Source organism: Varroa jacobsoni, unplaced genomic scaffold, assembly GCF_002532875.2.
Source record: "Varroa jacobsoni isolate VJ856 unplaced genomic scaffold, vjacob_1.0 contig01062, whole genome shotgun sequence".
Classification (NCBI taxonomy): domain Eukaryota; kingdom Metazoa; phylum Arthropoda; class Arachnida; order Mesostigmata; family Varroidae; genus Varroa; species Varroa jacobsoni.
This window is the reverse complement of record NW_019214577.1, coordinates 91,420-101,497: the sequence shown is the minus strand read 5'-3', so window position 1 is coordinate 101,497 and position 10,078 is coordinate 91,420. Positions and strand designations below refer to the sequence as shown.

At 41.3% G+C, this 10,078-nt stretch overlaps 1 long non-coding RNA gene across 1 annotated transcript; it reads left to right on the top strand.

The window, feature by feature from the left end:
- The first annotated feature begins 4,245 nt into the window (after positions 1 to 4,245).
- On the top strand, positions 4,246 to 7,592 carry LOC147751935 (uncharacterized). Its single transcript, XR_015315482.1, has 3 exons — positions 4,246 to 4,368; positions 5,786 to 5,864; positions 6,727 to 7,592. It is a non-coding gene; the product is annotated as an uncharacterized LOC147751935 (long non-coding RNA).
- The last annotated feature ends 2,486 nt before the right edge of the window (positions 7,593 to 10,078 follow it).

Here is a 10,078-nt window from a genome sequence, read left to right as displayed (position 1 = left end):
CAACGTAGACGTTCCGTAACCACTTTTACTTGCTGCTTTTTATAAGTAAGTGGCAGCTGCTTATTAATAAAAAACTGAAATGTGAATGAATTGAAAAATGAAAAAAGATTGAAAAAAAAGTAATGGGTTATGTTATTCCTGACTCATTTCAGTGTGCAAAGGCGATTAGCTTATAATGCTAGTACTGATACCAATATGCAATTTGGCATCGGCTGGTGGTTAAAACAGTAAATGTATTTTGTCGAATGTTTAGCCCCAAAAAGGAAAACACTACGAAAATCCTACGGGGAACAGAACCCCATTGTTATTCTCAGAAGATGGACGATTTAGTGATATATCTACAGCATTTCCATCTAAGAGTATACATGAACCACATAAGAACTTTGGCCTCTAGAAAATACTGCCGAATCAGACTGTAATAATTGACCGTACTACGGAAGAGCTGAAATAAACAGCGAAACTCGCTAGTCAAACGGGTCGTAGAAAAATTACTAGTTACCATTATGTCATTTCCATGTATTTTTGTATGTCATTGCGGTTGCCTTCCTTTGATAAAACGTAGGCGTTTTATACGGCAAAAAAGGGCATAAACCTTTTTTGATGTCTAAGAGGTAGTCAGTCACTGCGCTTCAAAATGGTGTTCTGATTGTAATTAGTGGTGCACTCCCACTTCGCTTCCCCCCCCCCCCCCCAAAACGAAGGTAGCAAATGCACCGTAGGCGGAAGCCGAATCTGAGTCGGGTATCTGCATATCGGGTAGATGCATAGAGTCGCCTTATCTGGCTCCTATTGAGTAAAGCCTACTGAATCACCCAATAGGTTCTTTCCAAAAACAGACTTGTGTCTAAACGAATTTGTTAAATTCTTGGCACACAAAGCAGAGTACGTCTGCGCCGGAAACACACTGTTTATTCCCAGTTCGCTAGTAACGACACAACACGGCGCGCAGTGCGTGATCCTACCTGCTCTTATGCCTGTGTCGGTACTACGGTGAACATTGCCTCTAACCATCCTTCTTATTGGGAATACGTACCCTTTTTCGCCCTCACTTGCAGTCGATATGTAGGTTTATTTAATATATGTAATCATTTTTATGTCACCGCAAATTAATAATTGGTAAATAATCTGTTTGCGTCCATGTGTTAATTAGTCGACAGATGTATGCGTTTTCCTTACACAGTCCAACCCATACATGACCCTTTATTTCTTTTAATATTTGCTTTTGATTTTTTTTGTGTATTATATAAGAACCGTATTTATGTAGCTGCAAAATAAATTCGAATTATATAGGAAGAAGTTTGGTTGCTTTAACCAATAGCGGTGAAATATGACGCGAGTTTTTGAAAGTGACAGGCAAAGAGGCTGGAATAATGTAGGGGGAGGTGGGAGTTAGTGGGGTCGTGCAGGGGAGTAGTTGAAAATATTGTTGACAAAGTCCCTTCTCGACAGGTAGATAGAACAGGCAAAATGAACGGCATATTAAGTCCTTAGATAGTCCTCGATATCTGTGTCACTTGGAAATTAGGGATGATCTCGGTAGAGTTTGTTTTCTCTCTAAGATTTACCCCCCTAAGCCCGTTCGTCCGCTGCTATATAAGTGCACACATGCGCCATATACACTTTGTTAGTGCGCTCTTTCTCCATCGATTGACGAAAGGCGGAATAAGAGAGGACGCCGGGAGTTCGTGCCTAGGTTTCTAGCGGGAAAAGTTCAGATTGAGAGTTACAGTCGACATCAGCAGCGGACGCCTCAGCGGCTTCCTCGCCACCAGTCGTACTATCCGTACAGTCTTGTGCGAAGTGTGTGACTAAAAGCGAACCTTCTCAAACTTTGACGGACCTTGCCGTTCTCAATTACCCGTTTACTACTCCAGCTTAATATTGCCAACTACGAGAAGTGCTTAAAATGCCCGAGGCTCTGTAAAAGATTGCGGTGCGACCGATGCTGAGGGTGTTTGAATGCTGGCAGAACTCGATAGTTTTGAGGAGCTGAGAAGTCTTTTCCCCTATGGATGTGCTTCTCCTGTGGGAGGCTCTAGGCAATGTCCAGTCGCTCACAGGTCTAGCTGGACTTAAAGCCCCCTCAGGCGATAATGTCGGTTTGATTGTTGTGCAGGCCATTGAAAATCTAGCGAAGTCAGAACTAGCTCGGTAATCTCCTTGAAGTAGACCTTGGATGATGTTGATCAAACTCATGCTGGTAGTATAGGTTCTGGTAGCAGCGACGTTCGAATGCAGATACGTTACCTTTATAGCATCGTCCGCTTACTTGTGTGTTTTTTTCCATCTAGACAATTGGAAGTCAGTGAACTTTCATGATGACTTTTGTTATTTCTAATAGTGAACCCGCATGCACCAGCCGTGTTACAGTAGGAACTTGCCTACTTCGTTGTCCTCCTTCAGAAATGATACAACTACATAGGATCTGACGAAAATCGTAATTACATGGTCTGGTTGCTGTCGAAATATGGGTTAATATTATAGCTATATACTATATAGTCGAACAGCCACACGTCCATGAGCCCACTATATACAATCCGAGCCGTACTCAGGAGTATCAGGCTTATTTTTAGAAGCCATTCTTACAATAATAACGCAAGCCTGCGAATAAGTCGATCGAAGTCTGCTTTGATTTTCGAAAATCTCGATGCAATCGTCCGTCCTAGAGACATAGAATATAAGGTGGTAATAGCAGCTGAACCCCCTCAACACCTGTGTTGTCTTTTTCCTACACACGCAGTGACCGCTGTATCGGTAGCCTTTTAGGTTGTGTCAATACGGAACGTCATCTTGCCGCAATAGAGCGCACGTGTCCAACTAGCAGTTGTATACCCAGAACTGTAACAGACCATAACAATTTAATCTAGCCCGAAATTACGAGTAAATACAAATAAAGCCAGTGAGGTAAGTGGCGCCAGTGCGCGAAACCTGTATGGTGTTTTAGCCTTGTGGAAAAGTAGCATTAGTGGCTTGTACAATATAATGTATTTTCTTATGGGTACCTTACTAGGTCACAGCATTAACAACGGTGAACTACCTGTCCTAAAAATTCCGTACAGTTATTAGCATAAGTCCTACCCAAAGGTGTTTTTTGCATAGATATCTATATTACTGAATTCTTGATGTTTGCTCAGGCCTATTTTTCTGGTCCTGAGTGCTTCTCTACTATGAATTTTACTTTAATGCATTAAGAAGTTGTTTATTTTTATATGAAAATCGATATAGTAGTGGTTTTTTTCATCGTAAAGGTGAATGCTAGCCACGAAACGTTCTAGTTGCCCTGGTCACATATTAAAAGTATCGGTAGCTCTTGCCCATGCTTAGCCTGTTGTCATATCTCGTCAAACGGCCCGGACGCTGCAAGCTGCTTTGTCTTCACAGTGTTGACCTACTTTATGCCTGCAGCGATATCTGCTGACTCGTTTGATCGATAGGTTAGGGAGGTTAAAGCAATAAGTATCCGTGCAGGCCACAGGAAGTTGACTACTTTTTACCGACGTCAATGAAAGATGCATGCGTAGGTTTAGGAAGGGGCTCTACCCAGACATTATGTGCCGCCTTGTTAGAGGGTACGATATATTACCTACATACGCATGCGATAGTGTCACGGCTATAATTGGTTGCGTACTTTGGCGAGCTCAGTCATGATATAGTTATCTGGTTCGATAACAAAATATTGTTAATTGCCTTTGTTATAGCCAAACTGACCGATATTCTTCCAGGATTTAACTAGACTGGTTTAGGTAAGTTCGATTCAATTAGGCGTTGTAATTCTATTCTCGATCCTTTTCAATATTTTAGAATTTGAGTCGTGCCAAAGTGTTTGTATCGTAAACGATTTCGAACGTATACTAACGATGTAAGAGATCTATCGGACAAGTAGAGTTTTATTAGCCATAATGAGGTCTGTGTTTACGTAGCTGGTTGGGTATACTACTACCTCTACATATTCGGGTCCATTGTAATCCTAGTAAAAGAACTTGAAGAAAAGGTCTATTCCGTAGGACTACAGCGAATAGGGAAACATTCGAGCCTCTTGAAGATCTTCGTCCTGCTAAATATGTCTGGCTGGGAGAAACGTATACAGACATCTTTGGGTGGATGGAGGGCATAAAACACGAAGCAGATTTCGAATAACGCATTATTACTTCCTATAATATATTCACAGTCGTTTTTGAAGATACGAATTGACCAGACAACGGGTGCATGTCCATTTAAGTTGAAAGTGTGATAGTGAGATGGCCTTCCCAAGATCCCTATACTGCTCATAGATAAAAATACGGGCGCGGAATATTGACGAGCTTTGGAAGAAATATCAAAACCCTGTTGTCCCTGAGGAAAAACGCTAGGTGCAGGCGATCGTTTGAGGTATGATTTCAGAGTTCATCAATATACGTGAGATGATATAGGGGTCCTAAGTATGGCGCATACGAAACAGGCAGTAAAAGCTATTATTTAAGCGTGTATTTAATTCTTACAATGGAATTACACCATAACCACCATAACTATATATATATATATATATATAAATATAATGAATATGAAATATATACATTTGTTACTTTATAACCATCTCGCATTTTACTAATAGATAATTCATTATATTTTATACGTACAGCTTCGTATCACAAACGTGCTTATTTTACATAGCATTAGCGGATGATATCGGCAATGCTCGATGCAGGCCAAGCGCTTGTCGGTCCATACAGGTGCAATGTTGCGCCTATGTACCGCTTTTACTGACAGTCCATAGAAGCAAGAAGATGATTAAGATCAATGTTCCATCAACTTTTGAGATTGTCTTTAGGCTATCTTTGGGGGAAATGAAAGCTTGAGGAGTAACAGCCAACCCCAGCTCAATTAGTAGAGGAAGAAGGCAGTGGATTGCATTTGGCATTGAATAAGCAGGTTTTGTATGCCCTACACTAACGTATGCTTGTACCACCACGGTCACAAACGAACGGAGCTTCTGCGGAGAACTCATGGACCCTTTACCGTCAAAGGCTGAAGCAAAAAAGCATTCTGCCTGGACGAAAGCATGATAGCTAACTTCAAGCAGATAAGCGAACTGCGACGGGAAAGTGCCCAGCTAGATTCTCGCTGACTAGCTTCTGCGGACGGCGAAGCAGTGGCAATGGTTTCAGTGGCAGAACAAAGCATATTGGCAATGAAAACCAAATAATGCTTGAACCGATCTTAGTTAAGTCTTATGGGTGTTCGAACAGAGCGACACCTACACCTGCACCTGCTCGTTTGCAAAGCCATAATGTTGACGCATGATCTCATCAAGTTGATACTATGAGGGTCAAGCACTAGAGGAAGAAACGGATAGCGCTGGAAGAAAGGGTGTTATATACCATTTAATCATCAACTAGTTCTATAAGACTGTAACAATGCAAACCATATAAGGTCCTCTCCGTTATACCGCTTATTGTTATTGTTTTTCGACTCGTAATTGAACTTTTCGACTCATTCCCGTTCGCTAAAGATATTCCTTAACAATACCAGTGGCGTCCTCCTAAATCGTAAATCATCGAATACTTCAAATATCCCAGCAAATTACCTCTGCTGTTAACCGGTCTTAATCCTCATAGACTTACACAGATCTACGATGGGATCATGGCATGCCTGATGGTGGATTTCAAAAGCTCAGGAAACAATCTAGGCCTAGGTAAAAAAAACATCGTGTGATTTGATAATAGTAGTTACACCGAAAGCAAGGGAGGGTAGATGATTCTGTCATCGAAAATTTGGCTTCTTTAACAGTTTTCCCAACGAAATGTAGGGAGCAGTACCACGCGAGCACTACGATTTATAAGGCCCGAGTCAACAGTCACGTGGTTCCGCAAAGTCAAATTGCGAAGGTAAGCAGATTCTCGTTTTAGATACACTCCTACAAAAAAGAAGCGCGTAAAACCTGCTTTCTACAAAAACACATGATTGGCAGCCACGCACCATTAGTCGTACCGGATTTGAAGCATGTCAGGGATAGACAATCGAGGTAGACCTTATATCTTAGTAAGGCCGTTTAAAGACTATCGTAGACTAAATGATCGTGGCACATCTATGTTGGTCCGGGTAAATTTATGGCGGTGTCCAAATTTGGGCGCTTTGTGTCCAGATATTGTAATACATTACTATTCGTCCAATGGGAATGCTTAGCAATTTGCGTACAAAGGACTTGTTTAGCGTAAACGTAACGCTATCACACGAACGAGTGTTACCGCAACCCGACGTTCGATTTACCAAGCGAACGTTGCCTGCCTCAATCCAGTTTGTACAATATATTTTTGAACGGATTCTGTTTGCTATTTGTATGTAGTCGTATACATGTGGGCTATTAAAAAAATACGCGTTCTGAGAGACGAGTAGTCTAAAAATAATGCTTTGTAATCGAACTTCGAGCATGTTGGCCGTATACTTTCTTGTATATATATATATATATATATATATATATATATATATATATAAATCAAAGAAAAGACAAAAGCAGATATTTAACGTTGTCTTGTTCTTTGACCATCCCGCACATACGCGCGTATGTATATCGAATGATGGTGGAAAGAACATATGTTGTCGATCGTTGTAATCAGATTAGATCGCAAATATGCGTAAAGGGTAGGGAAGAACGCTGAAGTGCAATGTATTTGCACAAGAGGCTAACGCATCTTTCGGGCCAATTCGGCTTTCATTTGTAGAGCACCCACCCTGCCGTTTCACTTACAGATTGTTACTACATCATCTCCTGTTATAAAGTGGTTTACAAGTGATCCGGGTTACAGCTGCAAAAGCGGTCCGTTGTCTGAAGATTTGTGACATCGACCTTCGGATCTGTAATCTCCTCGTTTGAGGCCCGCTTCTTTCGCAAACAGCTTGCCCTCAGACGTCTTTACTCGTATCCGTCCCCGGCTGTTTTTCAGTTGTTAGCAACAATCTGCAAAGCCCAGCACTGACATGGGCAAGTCCTATACCGGCTACACCTCATTCCCGCTCTGAAACCTTCGGCATCTTCCGTCTAGTTCCCGGACGCTTTAATCGGAACCTTTGAAGTCTGATTGAAAAAGAGGGACGAAGGTAAAAACAGCCTTTACAGTCTGTAGGCTACCACCAGTCGCTACTCTACTAACAATTACTGCGCCGGGTGGGATTCGTTATACTGCCGTATTCCCCTGTTTACTTTGGCCCGCGACGTATGATTCCCCTACCGTTGATACAGCCCGCCTCGTTTAATATTCATACGATTCGTGGCGTCACCCGTTTCCACTCTGAATTTACTAGCGGGTAAAGTTAGATAAGAAGAGCCAAAAGACAGATTTCAAACTCTGATCTAGAAATGAAGGATTCGTAAGGCAGATAACGCCAGCAACTCCGCAAGTTGCAATAAAGTGACAGAAGTACCCATACAGAGAGAATTTACTGCACGATTTACTGCACAAATGAGACTAGCCCGCTTGGAAAATGCTTAATAATGCGAAATAAATAAAGTATATCTTTTTCGCATTTGGCTAGTTTTATAAGGACTGGAATGTGCAAGCGCAACATCTGCCATCTATGGAGAGTCCTACCGCATAGTGTACCGGCCTTCGTCGCTCCTAAAGATCACCTGAATAAAATTATCAATTATTTTATATAGGGTCTCCGTTTCTTAGGGCTGACGTGTTAACGCTTCTTCCTGTTTGGATAATTGTTGCGATTTCGTAGAGCAATGAAAAAATATTTTTCACTGATCTAAATACTGGAGCTAGGACTCGTCTGAGAAGTAATCAAAGCAGGCTACTTAATTCCATCGGTTTGCCTCTTCTGGAATCACTATTAGGAAGGGGGTTCCCAAGGATAACGCGGAGGCAGAACCTCATTCAAACCAGCTTGAATGAGCAGAGAGGCTAATTATTGCAGTCCAAGTAGGTATAAGGCGTCGTTCTCTCTGCCACGCCTATGTATCGAGTGATACGACGCATTGCTCTCTTTCCCGTTGTCGCGGATGCGCAAGTTTACAAGTATAGTTCTTCTTATTGCATTTCAAACAAATTCGAAACGCTTAAATATGGCAGAAAGGTTGAAACCAGTTTAGAGGTTTAGAAGGGTGTAAGCCACCGTCGTAACATTACTATATAGATGGTACAATATAAATAAAAGCTATAAACCAGTAACAGAATAGACACAGGATACTGTTAACTCTCTTCACGTTATACTACCATAGTTACCCCAGCTAGAATAAAAGGAGTGTGTTGAGCTTTGCTTGGCAGGAAACATATCGAGGGTCTCCTAACAAAAGGACGTAGTTCCACTTCCTGTCGATTTTGAGTTTTTTTCTCAACGCTTCATTTCGATACGTGTTACGATACCGCAAACGCTGCAAGGGCGATATTTGCCCAACTCTGTCTAAGACGCAGCCCAGGTCCATAGATAATTCTAGCTTTAAAAAAAGACAAATAAAACTTTATTGTCTACTGTTAATCAGAGAAAAGTAGATTTCTCGATTTTAGACGATGGCATTTAAAGTCACTTACGACCCCTTTGCTGATTAGCGACAGTCAAACCCAGGTGACCACTGAACTACAGAGACTAAGACCGAGACTCGATGGATTGCGACATTTTTATCGCCGAACCTTTGTGAGTGTACTGCAAAAAGAGTAAAATATTTGTGCTGCATTATTTAGTTTACGGCCAATTGGCACAATAGGCCAGCGTTAAGTTTAGGTTGTAATTTCTCCCATTTAGTGTACTTTCGATGACCAGGAGAGTTGAAGCCGACAAACCGCTGTCGGCGACGTGTTTCGGGAAGGAGCAACGAAAAAAAAACGTTTTGTCCTGACAGAAATTAGTACGTCCCTTGGGCGCCGTAAGGACTAGCGACTGTGAGCGATATGCACGGCTGACTGCTTCGTTCCAGCTGAATAGCTTGACTTTGACGAATGTTAGGCACGGAAACGTGCATGCATGTTTCTCGAATTAGCAAACAAACCGCATGACGCGAATGATCACCTGTTACCTCTTGTCATTTTTATCTCGGGCACATACTTTTATACGTAGCTTATTGCCACCTTACAAAAACGACAATCATTAGAAAATAATTGCAAATATTGCTACTTCAAGCTAAAATTGCCGATTTACAATGCGGCTTAGCGAATCTGAAATTGAACATAAGCGACGTTAGATCAGTAAATAACTGTGATCTGAGACTGAATTTCGGAAACGTTACATTTATATATTTTAGGCCTCTGTTTGAAAACGTCTTTCAGTGAACGACGAGGGCACAGAGCAGCTGTTGGCGTACGTATTTGTTTATGTTGTTATTATGGAGGGCAGACCCTCAAATTTTCGTGAGTAGGAAACGTAATAGAAAAATTAGAGAGGTTACCTAATAAAAAAAAAAAGCTCTGAGAGGTTCCGGTAATCGCGGGTAAAGCAGGCGCACGGCGAACGGATAACTATGCATTAGAAACGAGAAGAAGGATGAGAGGTAGGATCAAATAGGGCAATAACAATCGTGGGCGCCGCTTTCATTGAAAGCGTCGCCCCAAATGATAATCGATCTATCAACCGACGCGTCCGAAGAGCGATTACTCTTCATGACTTCATCAATTTCTTGTTTAGAATATGAAACAAAAGCAAGGACGATAATAAAAATTGTAAACGCATACATCGTATGGCCATATAAATAGCCGTTTTTGTATTTATTCAGCAGCGTCTTGCTATGTAAGACCTACTAAATTACGGTCCATTTCGTAAACTATTGCTCAATATAGTAATTCCGTATTGCCGCACCGCTAGCCGCCAGAACTGACGAGCATTTTCCTCCACAGCTATGTATGTGGCTAAATAAACAAAATAATATGTACAATATTATTTAACCATTAGTTTTTCATATTTAAATTTTATTTAGATCTGCTGTTGTTCGTATTTGGTAAATGAAAGATCATTTACTATATATACTTATTTGTACGATGAACACCCGGTGACCGGTGTGACTAGGAGATAGGAAGTTCACTTGAAAAAATCATAGACTCGGTTAGGAAATGTCTAGCCTATTTAAAATATGCTTATGGGATAAAATCATCTTTGCACCAAATATAGT